This window comes from Ahaetulla prasina, chromosome 3 (assembly GCF_028640845.1).
Source record: "Ahaetulla prasina isolate Xishuangbanna chromosome 3, ASM2864084v1, whole genome shotgun sequence".
Taxonomy (NCBI): Eukaryota; Metazoa; Chordata; class Lepidosauria; order Squamata; family Colubridae; genus Ahaetulla; species Ahaetulla prasina.
In genome coordinates this window covers 221,299,873-221,324,472 of record NC_080541.1, presented here as the reverse complement: position 1 = coordinate 221,324,472, position 24,600 = coordinate 221,299,873, and positions in this window count along the sequence as shown.

Here is a 24,600-nt window from a genome sequence, read left to right as displayed (position 1 = left end):
AGGGAGGGAGGGAAGGAGGAAGGAAGGAAGGAAGGAAGCAAGCAAGGAAGGAAGGAAGGGAAGGAGGGAGGGAGGGAGGGAAGGAGGAAGAAAGGGAGGGAGGGAAGGAGGAAGGAAGGAAGGAAGGAAGGAAGGGAAGGAGGGAGGGAGGGAGGGAGGGAGGGAGGAAGGAAGGGAGGAAGGGAGGGAGGCAGGGAGGGGAGAAGGGAGGGGAGAGGGAGGGAGGGAAGAAGGGAGGGGGAGAGGAAGGGAGGGAGGGAGGAAGGAAGGAAAAAGGAAGGAGGGAGGAAGGAGAGAGGGAGGCAGGAAGAAAGAGAGGGAGGGAGGGAGGGAGGGAGGAAGGAAGGAAGGAAGGAAGGAAGGAAGGAAGGAAGGAAGGAAGGAAGGGAAAAAAGCTCCCAAATTACATACTGATACTAGGGCGCAGTATATAGGGTCGCTGATTTAGTCCACCCAAAACGCCTCCGGGATGCGAGAAAGCAGGATCCGCTCCGAATGTTCTCTTCGACCGCCTCCAGGAGAGAATTCGAATTAAAAGCGGGATCATCTAAGGGGCGTCCCGAGCTGCAGAGTGGAATCTGAAGGGCCACGTCTCTCCCTTCTCTTCTTCTTCTTCTTTTTTATCCGTTTCGAGGAGCTTTGATTTAACGGGAAAGGGGGAAAAAAACCGGTGCGGATTGGTGAGGCGGTTGCCATTTTGCCCCCTTCGACCCTCTTCTTCTTCTTCTCCTCCTCCTCCTCCTCCTCCTCCTTTTGAAGTCCGATTTTAAGGAAGAACTGAGAAGGTGCAGCCAAGGGAAGAAGGATGCAAGCGTGGAGAGAGCGATCTTGAAAAGGGAGGGCTTCTGATCCTCTTTAGCTCCAGCGCAGCCTGCCTTCCTTCCTTCCTTCCTTCCTTCCTTCCTTCCTTCCTTCCTTCCTTCCTTCCTTCCTTCCTTCCTTCCTTCCTTCCTTCCTTCCTTCCTTTCTCTTCCTTCCTTCCTTTTCTTCCTTTCTTCCTCTCTGTCTCCCCTTTTTCTCTCCTTCCTTTCTCCTCTTCCTTTTCCTTCTTCACCTCTCCCCGCCATTCCCCCATCTTTCCCCCCAGCTCTCTGGCCTAGCTTTGAAGGCGTCTCTCTCTCTCTCTCCCTCTCTCCCTCCCCCACGGCTGATTTTTCCCCTTTCCTCCGGAGGAAGGAGGGCGGTGAAAGGGCGGGGGGGGGGAGCCCCCCCACCGGCCGAGGGGGTCAGCTGATCCAAGAGAAAAGGTTGCCTCGCGCTCGTGTCGTCCCCCCAGCCCTCCCTCTCGGCCTTCCCCCACCCCCCACCCCCGCTCTCCGGCTTTCTGTGCACTCGGCTCTCCCGCCCGCCTTCGAAGCGCATCTGCCGGCTGGGCGGGCAGTGCCAGAGATTACATCGGGACGCCATGACGTCATGGCCGGGCCCAAGTTCGCCTCCGGCTGTTAAAAGATGCTCTTGGAACTGGGGGGGGGAAGGGGGGGACGTGAGGTGGGGGGAGAGAAGGGAACAACCATATTCGGAAGAGATGCCGAAGAGGGGGTTGCCTGGGGGTGGGGAGTGGAAAGAAAAGAGGGGAAGGGGTCCATTGGGTTGGGTTGGGAGGCGTAGGGGAGGCGCGTGGGGGTCGCTGGGGAGGGGGCAGAGATGGAGCTGGCGGGTTAGGAGGAGAGTGAGGTTGGCGTCGGGGGGCGCAGCGGGCGGCCGGGGGGCCGTCAATGTGTGTTGGAGGAAAAGAGAGGAATCGCGCCCGAGGGGGGAGGGATCGCGATGTGGGAGGGGATGATGAGATGGAAGTCACCAGGCAGAGGAGGAAGGTATGGTATGGGGGGGGGGCAGACGACACCAATGTTGGGGGTGCAGAAGACAGAAAGGCTGACGGGGAACGCAGGTGTCCCTCGAAGGCCGGGAAAGTACGTTGGTGTTTGAAAGGCCGGGTCAGAGGAGAGAAAGGGACGAAGAGGAGAAGAGAGTAAGGAGAGGAGGACACAGGAAAAGAAAGTGGGACTGGAGGGGAGAGGGGCTGGAGGACGAAGGGGGAGAAGAAATAAAAGGCATAAAATGAGAATGGAGGGGAGAAGGAGGCAGGGAAGGCCCCGCATTTTTTCTCCAACGACCTGCAACTTCTCCACCCATCCTCCAATCCTCCAAGCCTCTTCCGCGAGGGGTCCTTTCAGCCCGGGATCCCTCAGTCCCCGCCTGGGGCGAAGAATCGGCGGCACCGAGCGGTACACCCACAGCTAGGAACGTAGAACGGGCCCCCTGCGGCCGTCTCCGGCTCAAACACGCCGGGAAAACACTGGTTTCGTTATTCCCGTTTTGCAGGGCCCGGCTGCGCTTCACAGAACCCTCGAAACGAAACGATTTGCAATTTGGCGACTGCACACAACCCGCGTGCAAAACTCCCGTGTTTAACCTGAGATCTGAAGGGCGAACTCGGCGGCCTGTGTTGCTTTAGGGTTCACGTCTGCGCTGCGAACCCCAAAGGTTCCAGCCACCAGATCCAGCCGCTTACGCGGCCACAATCACAGGCAACTCACACCGCTAGAATAGGCTCCGAGGCCCGCTTGCTCGCTCGTACACGCGGCCGAGTCAGATCTTTGCGTTTAATGCACCCCACTCGCGCGTGTCGCAAGCGCAGTCCCCCGCCCCCTGCTAACACGTTTCCTCGCAGGGGCTTGCGCCCTCGGTTCAGCAGAGCTGGCGTCCCAAGCAACGAACGCAAAACTATAACCAGAGACCCTTCTAAAGCTTGCCAAAACGGTGTCTATCTATCCCGACGGGGATGCCCACCCACTAGGGACCACGACCGCTTTATCCTTGGGGTTCGTTCAGGAGTCCTACTTCTAGGTAAGGGCAGACCATATTAGCTCGCCAAATTGAGAGAGAGAGAGAGAGAGAGAGAGAGAGAGAGATCTACCTATAGATTCTGCGGAAAAACCTCCCCTTCCCCACCGACAATTTAGCGGCCCTTCTCCATTTCTCCTGTTCAAAATCCCTGGACCCGAAAGCTTCCCCCACCCCACCCCACCCACTTGTCGCGGGACCGGACGCAATCCGGACCCGCGTCCCCTTCGCGCCTTCCCCGGCGGCAGCCTAGAGGCGACGACTCAGGAGCCGGCCCCGTTGCTTTCCATGGGATGCACCCGGCCCTTCGGCAGGGGTTGGCGTAGTAGGCAGAGCAAGCCCTGTTGATTTCGATGGGCGAGGCGCAGGTGGCTGGATCCCACCCGACTCGCGGCGGGGCTCACCCCCATCCCCCCCCATTCTCTCACGACGGATGGATGGATAGACGACGGAAAGAAGGAAGGAAGGAAGGAAGGAAAGATGGATGGATGGATGGATGGATGGAACGATGGAAAGAAGGTAAAGAGGAAGGAAGGAAGGAAAGAAGGAAGGAAGGAAGGAAGGAAGGAAGGATGGATGGATGGATGGATGGATGGATGGATGGACGGATGGGCGAATAAACAATCCGGCGGCCCGTAACCGGCCCGGACGACGCGCTCCGAACTCAGTCAGTCCTTGGCCGTCGCAAGTTAATTACCCTAAAGGCGATTCCCCCCCCCCCAATCTCTTGCCAGCTTCTGCATTCAGGACACGGCTCCTCAAACTATCCTGCAACTCCTCACTTCTGCGAAACGGCTTCCTTTTCGGTTCTGGGCCGAGAATTCACGGTAGCCGCAGAATCTTTTGTTATCCGTCGGGAGAAAAAAAGAACCCATCCTTTAAAAAACGAATCAATTCATCCACCAATCAAAACCCGGCAATCATTACCGATCTCTCTCTGTCTCTCTCTTTCTCTCTCTTCCTCCCCAGTCTTGAAGTCTTGTGGGTTTGTAACCGCAGGAGAAATCATTCCAGTTATTTTTTTCCTACGACTTTCCTTCTCCGAAACTCCGCAGATCTGGATTTATCCTCTCTCTGTCTCTTTGGTTCGTGTGTCTCGGTGTGTTTCTCTGCGGGTTTTAAAATAGATCCACTTGCAAACCAAAAAAAAAAATAATTAAATAATTAAAACAACAACAACAAGGAAGTTTGCTCTTGTCGATGTTTGCAGATCGAGGTTCTGCTGGGGGTGGGTGGGATTTCCCCCCCCCCCGATCCGAACGCCGGAATTTCTGACCGCCTTTTGGAAAATCTTTGAAGTGCCGACTTCTTGAGCTTCTCCTCCTTTTCAGCGCAAAACGCCTCTTCTTCTTCTTCTTCTTCTTCTTTTCCTTTCAGCCTTTTAAGAAGCCGGAGATGGGACTAATTTATTCTTCGGATTTGTCATCAGAAGCGCGCGCGGAGGGAAAGGGATGGTGGGGGGAAGCGGGGAGAGGAGAAAAATATATTCTTTTAACCTTTTCCCTCTTGAAATCCTGTAGCGTTGCGAATCTCGACCAAAACAGCCTCCTAAAAAAATTCTCTTTCTTTCTTTCTTTCTTTCTTTCTTTCTTTCTTTCTTTCTTTCTTTCTTTCTTTCTTTCTTTCTTTCTTTCTTTCTTTCTTTCTTTCTTTCTTTCTTTCTGAAAAGGTCAGAAAGCTGATGCAGGACCCCAGCCTGCCAAGACGGATCCGAAGAATAACAAAAGACGAATTGGAGGGGGAGGGGGAGGGAGGTGTGGCGGAAAAAAAAACTTACTTGCCAAGGCTTAGGTTTACTCCGAGGATTAAAAGAAAAGAAAAAAAATGGTTAAGAAGCCGCTCCAACTTCTCTGGTGCAAACTGTGGGTGGGAACTGGGAGGCGAGGGAGCACTAAGGGATTGGAGAGGAGGGGGGGAATCTACCCCCACTGTTTTTTGTTTTTTTTTAATGGGTGGGAGGGCTGAGGCTCCTGGATTTCTTAAAACGGGGCGGGTGGAATCGGGCAGAATAACCCAGGAATATAGTTCGTCCCCCCCCCCCCGCCTCAAAGGTTCCTTCCTTCCTTCCTTCCTTCCCCTCACTCCTTCCTCCCTTCCTTCCCTTCCTTTTTCCATTTTCTTTCCTTTTTTCCTTCTTCCCATTTTCCTTTCTCCTCCTCCTCGTTCTCCTCCCTCCCTCCCTCCCTCCCTCCTCCCTTTCCTCTCTTCCTTTTCTTTCTCCATTTTCTTCCCTTCCCCCCCTTCTTCCCACTTGCCTTCCTTCATTCCTTCCTTCCTATTCCTATTCCTATTCCTATTCCTATTCCTATTCCTATTCCTATTCCTATTCCTATTCCTATTCCTATTCCTATTCCTATTCCCCTTCCTCCCTCCCTTCCCTCGGTCCTGATTCACAAGTCAACTCAAGAAAAGCAAACCCATCTGCCTCTGCCAGGCCCAAGAAAGAATATATATTCCCTGAAGCTTTGTGGGTGGATGGGGGGGGGAGAAATGGTTTATCCCATTTCATTCCAGTATTAGGCACATCCAAGCCACAATCGCTTACTGGATCTAAGGCTAGCTGGGGAAAATAAACCTTATCCCAACCAGTGTCTCTCTCTCTCTCTCTCTCTCTCTCTCTCTCTCTCTCTCTCTCTCCCTCCCTCCCTCCCTCCCTCCCTCCCTCCCTCTCTCTCTCTCTCTCTCTCTCTCTCTCATGTTGGACCAAAGGTGCTTTTCCAAAGGCAACTGGACTTGTTCTCTCTCCCCCCCCCCCTTGAAAACATTTCACTCTTGGGTGAGAAGCAAAACGTCTTTAAGGAAAAACAAAGAAAGTCCAGTTGGCTTTTGAAAAGAAGCATCTTTGGGACAATCTTGGACCTGGATGACTGAGAATCTCCACAGACAACCAATATTGGACTACAACACTCATCCTCCTCAGGGCTAGAATTCCCAGCATACTCATACACATCGGGAGTTATGGATAGAAATACACCAGTAAAAAAAAAAAGTCATAATAAAACGTCCCTAAAGCAGCCACGTATCCTACCCGTGTTTTAATCCAGTTAGGCAAAAATTCTGGGCGCTCCGAATGGCTTGGATTCCCTTTGAATCCAGTCGGGTGGGGTGGGGGAAAATGCCTGCCTGGTTGATCTTTCGTTCTGGTTAACTCAGATCTAGACTTGCCCTTAAAGGCTTCGTTTCAGCAGTTTTTGGCTGGGAGGAAAAAAATGTCTATTTTGTTCTTCCATCCCGCGATGCCGGAAACAACCAGCAAAGTCTGGGATCCGAATAATAATAATAATAATAATAATAATAATAATAATAATAATAATAATAATAATAATAATAATAATAATAATAATAATAATAATAAGAATAAGAACAATAATAATAATAATAATAATAATAATAATAATAATAATAAAAAAAAAAAACTGGTATAGATTTGTTGATATCTCTCTCCTCTTCATCCTTCCTAAATGTTTTCCGTTTTTTAAAAATCACCCCGTTAAAGAATCCACGCAGAGTTTGGGGGAATCCTCCAGATAGGAAAACTTTTCTCTCTTTTTTTTTTTTAGAAAAAAAGAAAAGAAAGGAAGGAAGAGGAAAAAAGAAAGGGAAAAAAAAAAGCGGTCCATTCATCTATGCATCCATCCGCGCGACCAAATTCGAAACAGCCCTTCTAGTTTCTCTGGCAAATGATTTCCAAAAGCTGCAAACGAAGGGAAAGGCAGCGCGGAGGTTGGGAGGGGGAGAAAAGCCAAAATAAATAAATAAATAAATAAAAATAAAAAAGGAGGGCAAGTATATTCCTGGGAGGGGGGGGGAGAGCGACGGGGGTGTGTGTGACCCCGGCTCCCTCCGGTTCAGCAGCCTCATGTTGGCGGGGCGGGGGGAGCGGGAGCGAGAGCCCCTTTCAGGACCCCGGATCTTACGTGCTTTTCCTTGTCCCTCCAATACAGGAAACAAATATTGATCTATATTCTCAAGGCTGAAACATCGCCAGACCCTAGTTGGTCTTACCTAGGTTGGCTAACGAAAGGTCTGAAGGAAAAGCACCAAGCTCAGGGAGCACCGCAAAGACCATCTCAGGTGGGTCCCCCAACGGCTACGGGGAGGGAGAAGGGAGGAGGTGGGGGCGGGGGGGTCCGGACCGGCGAGGCCCAAAAGGAGAGGGGTTGCGGGGGGGTAGGGGGGGGGGAAGTGGGCGCAAAAACCCAGCGGCTTACAGCTTCGCTGTCCATGGTAGTTCGAGCGGCCCGCCGGCTGTTCCAACCGCGCGGATTTCCAGCCTGTGGCTTCTTCTCCGGCTGTCCCAAAAGTGCTTTTGTGCTTTTTTTTGGTGGGGGGTGTCCCCACCCCCATCTCAAGAGGCAACTGGACTTTCTTCTGGTTTTTCTTCGAAGACGCTTCGCTTCTCCTCCAAGAAGCTTCTTCAGCTCTGACTGGACGGTGGGGAAGGGAAGGATTTATTCTCCGGTTATTATTATTATTATTATTATTTTTAAAAACCTTCTTCGCCCGGTTCGTTTTGGGCGGCAGGACCCGTGCCCTCTTCTACGCCCCCAAGACCAATGAAAGGGGAAAAAAAAATCTTTTCTCTCTCGCCGAATACGCGAGCAAAGTCAGCCCGAACCGGGCGCAACGGTTGCCGGTTGTTGTTGTTATTTTGTTTTCTTTGGATCCATATTTCTCAACCCCAAGTACCGAAGCTGCTTCTGGTTGAACTCCCAAATCCAAGACGAACTCCCTCGAAGTCTCCCTTTAAATTCTCCAGCGGCGCCTTTCAATCCCGAGGCTAAACTTGTTTAAATCCTTTCTCACCTCGGAAGACCTTCGCAGGCCGAGCAAAGCTGGACGTCCCGTTTAGGGGGAGGAAAAAAAACCCAACAACCTAAAAACCCAAAACTAAGGGCTCCTTCGGCTTCTTTGTCTGCCCACCCCGGCTGGCACGCCTCGGATTCACCTGCCTAGCCGCTTTAACCTAGCTTGATCCGGATCGGCTTGTGTGCTTGTGTGTGTGTGTAGGGAGGGGGGGGGCTCATTCCCCCCCCCCGTTCGTTCCCAAGCTGAGGACGCGGAAGGGAACCGAACAGAGCTGGCAACCCCACAGCGCAGGGGATGGTGGCTATAAAACAACGCTTCTCATCCCGAGTACGTTCAGGATAAATAATAATAATAATAATAATAATAATAATAATAATAATAATAATAATAATAATAATAATAATAATAATAATAATAATAATAATAATAATAATGGGAAGTGTTCGACTAGTGATCTGTGATACGAAATCCAGCATAGTTATCTAGTTTGCTGTGTATACTGTCATTTTGTGTAAATAAAATAATAATAATGATATCATTAAGTGTTGTAAGTGTTGTACCATGACGAAGGTATCTTTTCTTTTATGTACACTGAGAGCATATGCACCAAGACAAATTCCTTGTGTGTTCAATCACACTTGGCCAATAAAATTATATCCTATCCTATCCTATCCTATCCTATCCTAATAACAATATTAGCACCAGTCAGTGGTATTTGTGATTCATTTTAAAATGTTCAGTTGACTGAGTTTCATGTTCAATGAATAAAGTAGATGATGACGATGTTGATGTGCTAAAACTGTCCCACGGAAAACCGGCTGGTCTTAAAACGGCTTACATTCGGGAGGATGGTTGGCCAGAATTGTTAGATCAGGGTTACGGATCTCCGAATGGTTACTTCGCTGCGATCCATAAGACGGGAAGCAACTCGCCAACCAGGACGAAAAAGACCCCCCTTTCCGGTTAATGGACAAAACAAACTCCGCGGAAGAATCCGTTCCTTCCCACGTTCCTTTTTAGACGCCTCGCTTGGAAGGGAGCGGGAAGCAGCGGCCGAGGGTCCGGTTGAAATGGGTTGGGTCAGGTGGGCTTCTCGGTGCAGGTGGGGCAGCTAGGCCTTCGGCTAAAGGGTGGTGGGTGGGAGGAGGAGGAGGACAGAAGCTTCCCCAATCTTGGAGGTAAGACCCTCCAGACCAGGGGGGGGGTCTCCAACCTTGGCCACTTTAAGCCTTGGAGGACTTCAACTCCCAGAATCCCCCCAGCCAGTTTTGCTGGGGAATTCTGGGCGTTGAATTCTGGGCGTTGAAGTCCTCCAGGCTTAAAGTGGTCAAGGTTGGAGACCCCCTGCTCCAGACAACCCTTCAACCGCCGCGTTTGTGCGTTTTCTTCCCCGGCTTAGGCGACCGGATCAAGGGAAGGCCTGAAAAAACACCTCCCGGGAAATGGGGGTGGGGGTGGGGGAGGGGTGTCGCGCATCCCCGGGGACGAAGGACGAAAAGAGGGAGAGGGGGAAAAAGGAAGCGATGCTGCTGACCCACCTGAGAGGTTTGGGGGCTCCGTGTTATGGTCGGTTTCCAAGCAGCACCTGCGCTTCCCGCCGTTGGTGTTGAGATGAGGGCTTAGCTCCAGCCGTTTCGCCCTTTCGGGCCCAGGCGCGGGGTAGTTTAGATGCGCTCTTTTTACAATTGAAGGGGGTAGTTTCGGTGAAGATTTACGTCTCTCCATTCCTTCTTTTTTTCCCCCCTTTCTCTTTTTTCTTCTTCCTCTGATTCGTTCCGTCTCTCATACTCTTTTTCCCCGTCTCCCTCTTGTTTTCCCTTTCCTTTTTCCCCTCTTCTCTTTCCTTTTTTCCTTTTTTCCTTTTCCTTTCTTTCTTCCTTCCTTCCTTCCTTCCTTCCTTCCTTCCTTCCTTCCTTCCTTCCTTCCTTCCTTCCTTCCTTCCTTCCTTCCTTCCTTCCTTCTTTCCTCTACATCCTCCATCGGGCCACCAACTGTTCCTCAAACAAAGAGGCCGTGGCTACAGCGAACCCAGCTTTCTTTCCCACCAAGGGGGAAGAAAGGCGTTTTTAGCGTCTCGAGAACCCTTCCAGAAATCCAGAGTGGCGATCCCGCCAGTAAGAAAATCCTATTTTAAAAAAAAAAAAATTCCGGCAAACCCCCCACCCTCATAAAACAAAAAAAACCCACGTAGAACCTAGCGGGGTGCATGCCCTCCCTATCCCACCAAGGGCTGGTTATCTTTCCAGCCTGTTTTCAGAGGAGGAAAAATATTTCAAAACAAAACAAAACAGAATTTTTGTAGTCGGTCTTGTATCAGCCACAAAACCCCTCTGCATCTGACTTTCTCTGATTTAAGGGAGGGGAAGCCAGACTTCTCGGCGGTGGGGTGCGGGGGTCTTAACTCTTAACCATCACCCTCCCAAAGCACAATTCCGATTAAAATTCGCCGCGTCCCTGTCTTTCCAAGGCCGACCCTTCCCCCTTAGATTAGTAACTGCCAAATTACACGCGCAGGGGCGCGCGTATCTAAGCACATCTATACACCCCCGGCGTGCACGCCTTCCCCAACGGCGCACTCTTAAATAACGCAGATTTCAACACGCATGCAACGGAGCCAAGCTTCCATTTTTCACGCGCCCCGCTTTTCACCCCCCGTTTCACACACACACATCGCCGCCGCCGCCTTCTCCGTTCAGCCTTCGCTCACCCGAGGCGCGTCTCGGTTTTTTCTTCCTCTCAACGTCGAAACCCTGGGGCCAAAACCCCCAAATAAAACGAAACGCCGATTCTCTCCTTTTCGGAGCGACGGGAAGAGGGGGAAAGGAAGAATCTCCCCCCCTCTTAAAATTTACAGGAGGGCTCCCCCCAACTCGCTGGCGGGCTCCCCCAATTCCTTTCTCCCTCAACCTCCCTGTAATTGGAATTCCCCTCCCTTCTCAAAAGTGGCAATAAAGAAAGATCCATTTCGACCCCGCTCTCCCCCTCCCACCGCACTCACCTTCTCTGGTCTGACCACCCCCCAGATACACACATACCCCTTTGTGGGGGGGGGGGAATTCTCAGAGGTTCCCGTCCGTCTCTCTTAGCGGCCGGGCGAGCAAGGCTGTTCCCAAAACTGCGCGATCTCGGCCTCAAGCCTTTTGAAAACGCCGTTTTCCCCATTCGCAGCTCATTCATTCGCCTAGCTCCTAACGGTCCTTTGACCAGCAAATCCAACCAAGGGGGACGAGGGAGGGGACGAGGGAGGGGGAAGGAAAGGGGGACGAAGCTCCCCTGCCCAGCCTCTACTCCATCCTTCCCCTCCCCTCTCCTCCCCTCCCCATGCACAATAGCAGGCAGCTCACAGCACTGGAGTGACTCCTTCCCCAAAATTGGTGGAGCCAAGAGAATGCCTCCCCCCACCTCCCTCCCTCCCTCCCTCCCTCTCTCTCTCTCTCTCTCTTTCTCTCTCTCTCTGCCAGCTGCTGCTGCATTGGCAGGACTCAAATCTCCTTTTATTTGGCTGCTGCGTTTTCCATTTCCAGGCAGATTCCAATACATTTCTTTAAAAAAAACAACAACCCCCCCCCCCCAGGTACAGGTAGTCCTCGACTTTTGACCACGATGGAACCCAAAATGTCTGTTTTGTTAAGGGAGAGGATCCTTAGCTGCATGAACAGAGGGATGGGAGTTGAAGTCCACCAGGCTTAAAGTTGCCAAGGTTGGAGACCCCTTCTCCAAAGCACCTGAGGGCAGGACAAGAAGCAACTGATGGAAACTCATCAAGGAGAGAAGCAACTTAGAACTAAGGAGAAATTTCCTGATAGTGAGGACAATTAACCAGTGGAACATCTTGCCTCCAGAAGTGAATGCTCCATCACTGGAGATTTTTAAGAAGAGGTTGGACAACCATGTGTCTGAAGTGGTGTAGGGTTTCCTGCTTGAGTAGGGGGTTGGATTAGATGACCTCCAAGGTCCCTTCCAAATCTGTTATTCTGAAGCCACTGTGCCAGTTTAGAAACAGTTCACATAATCCTCTTCCAGGGCACATTTTTGATTGGTAGCTAAATTTCCAATTAGCTTCAATTTCTTCCTTTGATTCCAGCCTCTTCCAGAAGAACTGGGAAAGATCTCCCTTAAATATGCTTTTATTATCCCTGGCCTCCATATTTTTATTTACTGTACTGTTTATTAATTTAGTTAGTTCATTTATATGCAATGCGTTCCCAGGGAAGTCAGCCCGCGGCAGGGCAGGGACCAAGAGCGCCAATAAATAACAATCTAAACCCCAAGTTAAATAAAAGGCAAGACCTACGATGTTACAACAGGATATCACAGCCGAAAATAGTAGAAAATATCCAACCTGCTCTAGGTTCTAAACCAGAAGGAATCAAAAGAGAACCTAGAAGAAAATGGATTGAACATTTAAGAAAACCTGGCAGCAGATTAAAACTGAGCTTCGTTTCAGTGTGGGAGGGAGTTAAGACTATACAAATACGATTTTAGACTTTTTCTTCTTCTTAAATGACTAGATTATTGAGGTGAAGGGCAAAGGAAGGGAGGCGGAGAGCATTCCATCATTATTTCAAAGGCTGTTTAATCCCATAATTTTTTTAAAAAGGTCCAACTGAATTATGTAAGTTGTGCCTGTGGGGTAAAGCATTTACTATTTTTGTATCCCATCTTAATTATTGTTATAATAATATTTTTATAAATAACTCAGGATGGCAAACATATCCAACACTTTCCTTCTCCTATTTTTCCCTACAACAACGACCTTGTAAGGTGGGTTGGGCTGAAAAAGACTGGTCTAAAGACACCCGGCTGGCTTTCATGACTAATGCAGGACTAAAACTCACTGTCTCCTGGTGATTGGCCCAAAATCACCCAGCCAACTTTCATATCTAAGGTGGGATTGGAACTCACCGTCTCCTGGTGATTGGCCCAAAGTTACCCAGCCAGCTTTCATGCCTAAGGCGGGATTAGAACACACCATCTCTGGTGATAGGCCCAAAGTTATCCAGCCAGCTTTCATGCCAAAGGCGGGACTAGAACTCACCGTTTCCTGGTGATTGGCCCAAAGTCACCCAGCCAGCTTTCTTACCAAGGCGGGACTAGAACTCACCGTCTCCTGGTGATTGGCCCAAAGTCACCCAAGGGGAACTCATGGTCTCCCACTTTCTAGCCTTAACCTCTAGAGTCAGACCAAAACTGTCTCTTCTAAAATGTAATGTAAATGACCCTCCAAAGTTATTATGGACCTCCCCAAAACTACTCCTGCCCTGTTTTTCAGATTTATGATGGCTGTGTGTGCACATACATATACACACAATCGCACAGAACACATTTTGAACACTTGGCAACTGGTTCACTTTGATGGCCAGCATCCTACAGCCATATAAGCACGATCTGCAATATTCTTTGCCTAGTTTCTGGTGTTTTTTCTGACTTTCTCTCAAAGAAAAACACCCACTGTGGAAAACAGATATCCTTAACAACTGTGATATTGCCTTAAAATGCACCACATTCGCTCAACAACTGTAGTGTTCATTTAACGACCATTGTCGAAAACAGCCGTCACTTCAGATTCAATCATGTGATGCCTCAACTTATGACCGCAATGTTGGCTGAGGAACTCTAGGAGTTGAAGTCCACAAGTCTTAAAGTTGCCAAGGTTGGAGACCCCTGATCTAAAACAGAGGTGGGGAATGATGGCCCCTTGATGACTTCGACTCCCAAAATTCTGGGAGTTTGAAGTTCACAAGTCATAAAAGCGCCATGGTCCCCCACCTCTGTTCTACAGCAATGTTTCTTAACCTGTTCTAAAGCAATTTTTCTCAACCTTACGATGGTTGGACTCAGTGGTGAAATCCAAATTTTTTTACTACCGGTTCTGTAGGCGTGGCTTGGTGGACGTGGTGTGGCTTGGTGGGCGTGTCTTGATGGGCATGACAGGGGAAGGATACTGCAAAATCTCCATTCCCACCCACTCCAGGGGAAGGATGCTACAAAATCCCCATTTCCACTCTACTCCTGGGGGGAAGGATATTGCAAAATCCCCATTTCCACCCCACTCTGGGGCCAGCCAAAGGTGGTATTTGCCAGTTCTCCGAACTAATCAAAATTTCCGCTACCGGTTCTCCAGAACCTGTCAGAACCTGCTGGATTTCACCCCTGGTTGGACTTCAACTCCCAGAATTCCCCAGCTAGTCCACCTATTTTAATGTGGTGGAGGTTGAAACACTAATTCTAAAGACTTGATAAGGGCTGCAACTGCACATCAACCAACGTGAAGCAAAGTACACACACCACACGCACACAAATGCACACCAACCATCACACTGTCTTTATTTGCCTATCCATGAAGCCATGAGTCCAATAGGACTTCCCAACTGCAGACCTACTCTGTCAGGTGAATTGTCACTCCATCTGGGGCACCACTGGAGCAGCTAAAATATCAGACATTCCTGTATGGAAACTGAATTTTGCTGGAATTCCATTTCAGCCTGTTCCTTCTAATCCTCAGCCTTCGTGTCCCAGGCCCCAGGTTAAGACTTCTACTGTGTAAGTAGCTTGGCTCAGCTGGAAAGATATATTTAGATACCGTAAGTACTCTGAGCATCAGCATGCCCTGAACCAATGGATAATCTCTTCCAGTGACTCCATGTAAATGTTAAAGGAGGGAGGGAGGGAGAGAAAGAGAAAAAGAAAGAGAGAGAAAGAAAGAAAGAAAGAAAGAGGAAATAGAGAAAAAGAAAGAAAGAGAAAGAGAGAGAAAGAAAGAGGAGAGGGAGAAAGAGGGAGAGAGAGAGTGAAAGAGTGAAATAAATAAATAAATAAATAAATAAATAAATAAATAAAGAGAAAGAGAAGAATAGGGGCAGAAAGAGAAAGAGGGAGAAAGAAAGAGGAGATAGAGAAAAAGAGGGGCAAAAACAGAGAGGAAGAAAAAGAAAGAAAGAAAGAAAGAAAGAAAAAGAAGATAGGGAGAAAGAGGGGGAGAAAGAGAGAGAGAAAGAGAAAAGAAAGAAGGAAGGAAGGAAGGAAGGAAGGAAGGAGATAGAGAGAAAGAGGGAGAAGAGAGAGAGAGAGAGAGAAAGAGGAGATAGAGAAAAAGAGGGGCAGAAAGAGAGAGAGAGAGAGAGAGAGAGAAAGAAAAGAAAGAAAGAAAGAAAGATAGGGAGAAAGAGGGGAGAAAGAGAGAAAGAAAGAGAGAGAATGAATAGATGTCTTTTCTCTCTCCACTGACTAGACCAATGGGAGCCCGCAACTCCCAGCCCCATAGGAAGGAAGGAAGGAAGGAAGGAAGGAAGGAAGGAAGGAAGGAAGGAAGGAAGGAAGGAAGGAAAGGAAGGAAGGAAGGAAGGAAGGAAGGAAGGACAACAATTAACCAATGCAACTAGATTAAGTGAATCTCTGCGGTTGATTAGTTAGTAACCCAGTTGTTAACTGGCTTCTACATCGACTTTCCCTCTGAGAAGGTCACAAAAGGGGATCAGAGGACCTTGGGGACACAGCAACGGTCATAAATAGGAGCCTGTTGCCAAGCATCTGAACGGTGACCACACGATCACAGGGATGCTGCAAAAGTCACCTGACTGAAAAACGGTCGTAAGTCAGCAGTGCCATTGCAACTTGGTCACTAAACGAACGGCTGCCAGCAGTCTGTATTCTGTCCCCCAAATCTTGCTTTTTGATTTAACGCTATCTGGCATTCAGCTTCATTTTCAGAGGAGGTCTTCAACCCGCAGAGGGTAACCGTGGAAAAAAACACCAAATGGCTGAATTGCCCGTATTTTTGCAAAATGTGGATTTTCACCAATGTTGCTTTGCTTCTTGTCTCCCTGGGAAATGTTCTGAGCTGATCCATAATTGGGAAAAAAACAACAACTTCTGCCTTGTCTGTGAACTGGGGCGGCTTTAGGATCTAAGAGCAGAAGCCCAGCCTCCCACCTGCTCACCTTGCTGAGAATTTGCAAATGTCAAAACGGGAGATTAAGCCGGTTATCTAGCGCCAGTCAAAGTCTGTCAGAGGGTGTGTGTTTTTTCTCCATCCACCCACCCACAACCTTCTTCTCCAGGGTGTAAATGTGATTCTGAAGCCTTGTCAGGGAAGGGAGGGAATGGGACGGCAAACGTTTTGCAGGTTCGAAACGACTTTGTGCAGTTGATAAAACGATCACAATCTGCAACTATTTCAGATCTTTTTAAAAAACAACAACAAACGAAATCCCCCTGACAAGAATCGGCCCTAAGCATGTGGACAGGAAAAATATAATGGCAGAATCTGTTGATTACTCTCAATACTGTCTTTGCTTACTCAAAGCAAAGGACTTTCCCTTTGGCTGATCGAAAAAGTGGCATTCGTGCGAATGTCTTTTTTTTTTTTAGAGACAATAGCGATAGCGATAGCATTTAGGGCCTCTGGTGGCTCAGACTGCTAAGACAGTCTGTTATTAACAACAGCTGCCTGCAATTACTGCAGGTTCAAGTCCCACCAGGCCCAAGGTTGACTCAGCCTTCCATCCTTTATAAGGTAGGTAAAATGAGGACCCAGATTGTTGGGGGGGGCAATAAGTTGACTTTGTATATAATATACAAAATGGATGAAGACTATTGCTTAACATAGTGTAAGCCGCCCTGAGTCTTCGGAGAAGGGCGGGGTATAAATGCAAACAAACAAACAAACAAAAAAATTTAGACTTATATACCGTTTTACAGTGCTTTACAGCCCTCTCTAAGCAGTTTACAGTCAGCCTATTGCTCCCAAACAATTTGGGTCCTCATTTTACCCACCTCGGAAGGATGGAAGGCTGAGTCAACCTTGAGCCTAGTGAGATTCGAACGGCCAAATTGCAGGCAGCCAGCAGTCAGCAGAAATAGCCTGCAGTACTGCACTCTAACCACTGTACCACCAAAGCTCAACACAATTTAGTGTTGTGGTTATGGCATCTAGCTAGAAACTGGGAGACTGTGAGTTCTAGACCTATTTTGACATGAAAGCCGGCTGGGTGACTTTGGGCCAATCACCAGGAGACTGTGAGTTCTAGTCCTACTTTTGACATGAAAGCCGGCTGGGTGACTTTGAACCAATCACCAGGAGACTGTGAGTTCTAGTCCTACTTTGACGTGAAAGCCGGCTGGGTGACTTTGGGCCAATCCCCAGGAGATACTGCAGTTGTTGTAAGTCAATTTTTCCAGTATTGTTGTAACTTTGAACGTTTAACTAAATGAACTGTTGTAAGTTAAAGACTACCTTGACTTACCATGATATAGCTATATCAGAAGTGGTATTCAGCCGGTTTGAACCGGTTTGGGTGAACCGATAGTGGCGATGGTGCCATCCCGTCCTATATCGCTGTGTTTTTGATGCCACACGCCTGTACGGATGGCATGTGAGAGCAAACTGCCATGTTGTTTGATGTTGCACGCATGTGCGGATGGCGTGCACGAGATAATTGCTGTGTTTTGTGATGCTGCGCGCTCACATTTCTGGTGCTGGGTGAACCAGTTGCTACAGTATGTGAAAGCCATCTGTGAGCTACATCTACATCCAACCTACGTCTAGGTCTACGTAATTTTTTATTATTAATCTCCTATTTGCTTGTTGTCTGTATAAGAGGATGAGAGATCTTGGTCTGTATATTAAATGAATCACCCACTGAGAACCTCATATAAAAACAACTTTCCTTATGTGCAGCCAAAATCTGAAAACAATATTTATTTATTTATTTATTGATTGATTGATTGATTGATTGATTGATTGTTTTGATGTGATACACAATCTGGCAAACACACAACATATAACATATAAATATTTCCTATTTCTAAACAGCGTTTCTTAGTTGTCTCCTTTCGCTTTTATACCTTTTCCCCCCATATCAGATTTGTTATTTTATTTTTGTTATTTTGTTATTTTATTATTTGTTATTTTATTTTCTTTCTTGTTCCCTTTTCTTTATTTACATTAAATTATCTCATATAATTTAATTTATCTCATATAAGTAAAGCTCAAATAGCTTTACTTTTTAGATTCTTATATATTATTTACATATTATATATTTCTAATACATTATGTACATTCTAATTTCCCCTTTATTTTTTCCTTTATTTCTAGACTCAGGCCATTCATACCATTTATTCCAGATTATATAATTATATATCTGTCTCTTCTTTCTCTTTAATTTCTTTTCTTAACTTGTCCATTTTGGCACACTCTAAAACTTTCCTATCACTTCTTCATCCGTTGGTATCTTTTCCTGTTTCCAATTTTTTGCATATGTTATTCGTGCAGCTGTTATAATGTGCAAAATCAGATATTTTATTTCTTTGGTGTATGAAAACATTTAACACAGCACAGTACTTGAGCAAAATGGTTTGGTTGAGATCGGTATATGTGAAACTGATTGGGCTGGATTGTAGGGGTGATATTGAGATATAAGTGTCTTATTTTATCCATATTTTTATCCTTGATTTATATCTATATATTATTTTTATTTATTTATTTATTTATTTTTGTCACAACAATATACATAAGCATCACACAAAATGATTATATAGTATATAAACATATATATGAGGAAATATAAGGAAGTATAAGCATATATATAAGAAAAAAAAACCACAATAGGACAGGAACGGTAGGCACGTTTGTGCTCTTATGCCCGCCCTTTATGGTCCTCTTAGGAATGGGGTGAGGTCAATAGTAGAAAGTTTTTTGTTAAAGCTTTTGGGATTATGAGAAGAGACCACAGAGTCAGGTAATGTGTTCCAAGCACTGATAATTCTGTTACAGAAGTCATATTTTCTGCAATCTAGATTGAAGAGGTTAACATTAAGTTTAAATTGGTTGCTCTTGTATTATTGCAATTGAAGCTGAAGTAGTCTTTAACAGGAAGGACATTACAATAGATGATTCTATGAGTTAAATTTAGGTCTTGTCGAAGGCGACGGAGTTCTAAATTTTCTAAAGCTGGGATTTCAAGTCTGGTGGGATAAAGTATTTTGTTGTTTTCAGAGGAATGGAGAACTCTTCTTGTAAAATATTTCTGGACACGTTCGATTGTATTGATGTCAGAAATGTGGTATGGGTTCCAGACAGGTGAGCTGTATTCAAGAATTGGTCGAGCAAATGTTTTATATGCTCTGGTTAGTAGTGTGGTGTTTTTAGAAAAGAAGCTACGTAAGATATATCTTATTATTAAGCTACATAATATATCTTATTCTATTTCATCTCATTGTAATATTTTGTATAATTTTACTGCATTTTACCTTATCTGTGTTTATTGCGACTTACCGTGGCTGATACTGATATGGTCAGCTGACTAATCAATAATCAATAAAGTAAAGTATTATATTTATCAAAATGTAAGGCACAAGTGAAAATAAAAATAGCAGGATAGTTAGGAAAGGTGGAAAAGAGGAAGAGGGAAGGGGGGGGGAGTAAAGGAGGAAAAAAAAGCAAAAATAACATTAATTTCCAATTATTTTTAGTGTTGCAGATTTGTCATTGCATTGGTAATAACATCATAGCCTCAATTTTTTTTTAACCTTTGCAAACTTAGTACATACTAGCTATTTGTGTGTTCAGTTTTGACATGGCTATATATTTAAAAAAAGATTGTCGGCTCTGTGGCCCCCAGGGGAAGGGCCTTTTCTGTGGGGGTTCCTACCCTAGGCGAGTAATCTCGCCTGGATTACTGCAATGCTCTCTACATGGGGCTTCCCTTGAGGAGCACCCGGAGACTCCAGTTAGTCCAGAATGCGGCTGCGTGGGTGATAGAGGGAGCCCCTCGTGGCTCCCATGTGACACCACTCCTGCGCAGACTGCACTGGCTGCCTGTGGCCTTCCGGGTGCGCTTCAAGGTTTTGGTAACCATCTTCAAAGCGCTCCATGGCTTAGGGCCGGGCTATTTACGGGACCGTCTACTGCCACCGATTGCCTCCCACCAACCCGTGCGCTCTCACAGGGAGGGACTCCTTAGGGTGCTGTCCGCCAGGCAGTGCCGACTGGCGACACCCAGGGGAAGGGCCTTCTCTGGGGGGGCTCCCACCCTCTGGAATGAACTTCCCCCAGGACTCCGCCAACTTCCTGACCTTTGAACCTTCCGCCGCGAGCTTAAAACACATCTATTTATCTGTGCAGGACTGGACTAGAATTTTAATTTTAAATTTAATTTTAATGGGGTTTATATCATTTTAATTGTAATTTTAAATTTTGGCCTATTTAAATAAGTTTTTTAATTTAGTGTTTTACCTTGTATTATATTTGTATTTTTTACCGGCCTGTAAACCGCCCTGAGTCCTCTGGGAGATAGGGCGGTATAAAAATTTGAATAAATAAATAAATAAATATGGAAGAAACTTCCCCCTGGACTTCGACAACTTCCTGACCTTCGGACCTTTCGCCGCGAGCTTAAGACGTACCTATTTTTTCGCGCAGGACTGGCATAGAATTTTTAGATGTTTTTATGGGTTTTTTAATTTTTAATTAGTTTTTTAGGATTTTAAATGTATTTTAAATTTGGGCCAAATTTGAATAAGTTTTTTAGCTACTGTTTTATCTGTATTGTGTGTATTTGATTGTTGTTTTTATTTGGCTGTTCACCGCCCTGTGTCCTTCGGGAGAAGGGCGGTATACAAATTAAATAATAATAATAATAATAATAATAATAATAATAATAATAATAATAATAATAATAATAATAATAATAATAATAATAATAATAATAAAATAAATTTCAGATATTGGGACAAGATATAAAAATGATGAAGGAAATTCCTCCTAAAATGTTAAGAAACAGAAGAGAATTTGCTTTTTTGGTGGATGAGCTTAAGAAATATCAGATACATTTTAGATGGGAAGTCCCAATGGGTTTGTCAGTGAATTTTAGAGGTAGAAAGTATTTTCTTAATTCTGTTATGAAAGTGAGACATTTTTATATTAATGTTTTAAAGAGTGGGAATCCTTTGTTGTTAGATGCTAAGTTAACTGGTTTGGAAATGATGGAAAATAGAATGGGAGAGGGGAGGAATGTTTAAGATGTGAATAGGATGATTATGGTTAATTTTTGGAATTGATCTGTTTAGGATATAAATTATAGGATTTGTGTTATTTGCTATTTGTATGGTATAAATCCATAGGATGATATTACTCAATTGTGAAGTTTGGAAAGTGAAATTTATGAATTCAGATAATGTGGATGTAATGATTTTAATTGTTTACTGTTATATTGTGGATGTAGTCTAAATGATTATTTGCTTGATATTTGATTGATGGAGTAGTATTGGAAGATTGAATATTAAATCTTATGACAATTGAAGAAATATATAAGTGATGAAAACCTGAATTTGAGAAGCTGGATTGTAATTTAAGAAATGGACTTATGAAATCTGAAGGAATATACAAGTGGGTGGAAAAAAAAATAATAATAATTGAAAGGAAAAGAAGACAATGAAAGAAGGTGAATGAAAGATCTGTTAAAACATAGAATAATAGTCTTGGAAGGGACCTTGGAGGTCTTCTAGTCCAACCCCCTGCTCAAGCAGGAGACCCTATCCCATTTCAGACAAATGGCTGTCCTGTTTCTTCTTAAAAACCTCCAGTGATGGAACGCCAACAACCTCTTGGAGGCAAGTCAAGATTAATTGTTCTAAGCGTCAGGAAATTTCTCCTTAGTTCTAGGTTGCTTTTCCCCTTGGTTAGTCTCCATCCATTGTTTCTTGTCTTCCTTTATGATGTTTTGGAAAATAGTTTGATTCAGGGGGTGAAATCCAACAGGTTCTGACAGGTTCTGGAGAACCGGTAGCGAAAATTTTGAGTAGTTCGGAGAACCGGCAGAGGAAATTTTGAGTAGTTCGGAGAACTGGCAAATATCACCTCTGGCTGGCCCCAGAGTGGGATGGGAATGGAGATTTTGCAGTATCCTTCCTCTGCCACGCCCACCAAGCCACACCACACCCACCAAGCCACGCCCACAGAACAGGTAATAAAAAAAATTTGGATTTCACCACTGGTTTGATTCCCCCCTCCCACCTTTGTAGGACCCCCCCCTCAAATATTGGAACACTATCATGTTTCCCCAAGTCCTTCTTTTCACCAGACTGGACATTCCCAGTACCTGCAACCATATGTTTTAGCCACCAGTCCCCTAATCGTCTGCTTTGCTCTTCTCTGCACTCTTTCCAGAGTCTCAACATCTTTCTTATACATGGATTGTGGCGACCAGAACTGGATGCAGAATGCCAAAGGTGGTCTTACTAAGGCTTTGCAAAGTGGAACAAATGCAGGTAGTTCTCCACTGGCAACAGTTCACTTACTGACCGTTTGAAGTTACAATGGCCCTGAAAAAGATGGACTTACGACCCGTTTTCGCACTTTACGACCGTTGCAGCACTCAGGTGATCGATATTCAGACGCTTGGTAGCTGGTTCATACTTACGACAGTTGCAGCGTCTGTTGTGACCCAGGCCCAAGTAGATAGTAATAAACTTAGTCCGTGGAAAAACAGACTTTATTCGAACAGCTGGGAATTACTTCATTCCCAGCGTCGTTCAACTCAAAGTAAAACAAATGCCTCCCAACACAAATTCCTCCGTTATCTCCAAACCTTAGTCCAATTAGGCAAACTGCCAAAGGCCCTTCCTGGCAAATGTCCAGAAGTCACAAAAAAACAAAGACAATGGACGAAGCAGAAAGAGAAGCAGAAGACGCAGCTACAACGTTGTTTTCCGGCAAAGCCCAAACACCATTGCTGGTCTTTTAAGCCTTATGGGAGGGGCCAATCATCTCTTGGCCCTACTCCTGAGTCGTCCTCTTTGCTTGAGCTGCTCTTGCCTTCTGGCAGCTCTTCTCATTCGTGCATTAGGAACAGGCTCCTCCTGTTGCTCTGCCTCACTACTATCAGGCTCTGGAGGCTCCAGAGTCCGCACCTCACTTCCCAATGGCCCTGGCCTCACCTCAGCCTCATCGCTGTCCGACTCTGTTGCCAGCGGACCACAACAGCATCACGAAGGGGGGGATGTAACACGTGATCCCCTTTTGTGAACTTCTGACAAGCAGAGTCAATGGGGAAGCTAGTGATTTACTTAATGAAGGTGGCAAGAAACTTTCTCACTAAGCCACATAAATTTCGGGCTCCATTGCGGTCCTAAGTCGAGGACTACCTGTTTCCTCTATTTCAGATACAGATTAACAGAGTTGAAAGGGGCCTCGTAGGTCAGCGATGGAGGACCTTTTAGAGACCGAGTGCCCAAACCGCCACTCCAAACCCATTTATTTATCGCAAAGTGGCGTCATGGCAATTTAACCTGAATAATGAGGTTTTACTACCTAAAATAATAATAAATAGGGCAGAGTTCAGCTCAATGTGCTAAGAAAAAGGTGATAAATGCACTTTCATGCCCCTTCATTTTTTTTCCTGCTTTTGAAATAATACATTTAGCAACAATAAAAAAGAAAAAAAAATTGTAATATCATTTCTCTTTCCCACCCTCTTTCTTTCCCCTTTTCTCTCACTCTCTCTTTCCCTCCCTCTTTCTTTCTCTTTCCCTCTCTCTCTTTCCCTCCCTCCCTCCCCCTCTCTCTTTCCCTCCCTCTCTTTTCCTTTCCGTCCCTCCCTCCCTCTTTTCCTTTCCCTCCTCTCCTCCCTCCTCTCCCTCTTCCCTCCTCTCTTTCTCTTTCCCTCCTTCCTCTCCTCTCTTTTCTTCCTTCCTCCCTCCTCCCTCTCCCTCTCCCTCTTCCCTCCCGCTCTCTTTCTCTTTCCCTCCTTCCCTCTCCTCTCTTTCCTTTCCTCCTCTCCTCTCTTTCCTCCTCTCTCTTTCTCTTCCTCCTTCCTCTCCCTCTCTTTTCTTCCTTCCTCCTCCTCCTCCTCCCTCCCTCCTCCCTCCCTCCCGTCCCTCCTCCTCCTTCCTCCTCCTCCCTCCTCTCCTCCCTCTCCCTCTCCCTCTTCCCTCCCGCTCTCTTTCTCTTTCCTCCTTCCCTCTCCTCTCTTTTCCTTTCCTCCCTCCTCTCCTCTCTCTTTCTCTCCTCTCTTTCCTCCTCCTCTCTCTCTTTCCTCCTCCCTCTCTCTTCCCTCCCTCTGTCTTTCTCTTCCCTCCCTCTCTCTCTTTCCTTTCCTCCTCCCTCCCTATCCCTCTCTCTTTCTCTCCCTCTCTTTCCCTCCTCTCTCTTCCTCCTCCCTCTCTTTCTCTCTCCTCTCTCTCTCTCTCTTTCTCTCCTCTCTCTCTCTTTCTCTTTCCTCTCTCTCTTTCTCTCTCTCTCTCCTCTCCTCTCTTTCCTCCCCCCCTCTCTCTCTTCCCCTTCCTCTCTCTCTCCCCCCTACAGGAGAAATGGAGCTGGGCTGAGATGTGCCACCTCTGGCACACATGCCATAAGTTTGCCACCACTGTTGTAGGTCATCTAGTCCAACCCCATCCACGCCCAACCAAGCAGGAGACCCTACAGCATTACTGACAGATGGCAGTCCCGTCTCTTAGCGGCCGGGCGAGCAAGGCTGTTCCCAAAACTGCGCGATCTCGGCCTCAAGCCTTTTGAAAACGCCGTTTTCCCCATTCGCAGCTCATTCATTCGCCTAGCTCCTAACGGTCCTTTGACCAGCAAATCCAACCAAGGGGGACGAGGGAGGGGACGAGGGAGGGGGAAGGAAAGGGGGCCGAAGCTCCCCTGCCCAGCCTCTACTCCATCCTTCCCCTCCCCTCTCCTCCCCTCCCCATGCACAATAGCAGGCAGCTCACAGCACTGGAGTGACTCCTTCCCCAAAATTGGTGGAGCCAAGAGAATGCCTCCCACCTCCTCCTCCTCCTCCTCTCTCTCTCTCTTTCTCTCTCTCTCTGCCAGCTGCTGCTGCATTGGCAGGACTCAAATCTCCTTTTATTTGGCTGCTGCGTTTTCCATTTCCAGGCAGATTCCAATACATTTCTTTAAAAAAAACAACAACCCCCCCCCCCCCGGTACAGGGAGTCCTCCAC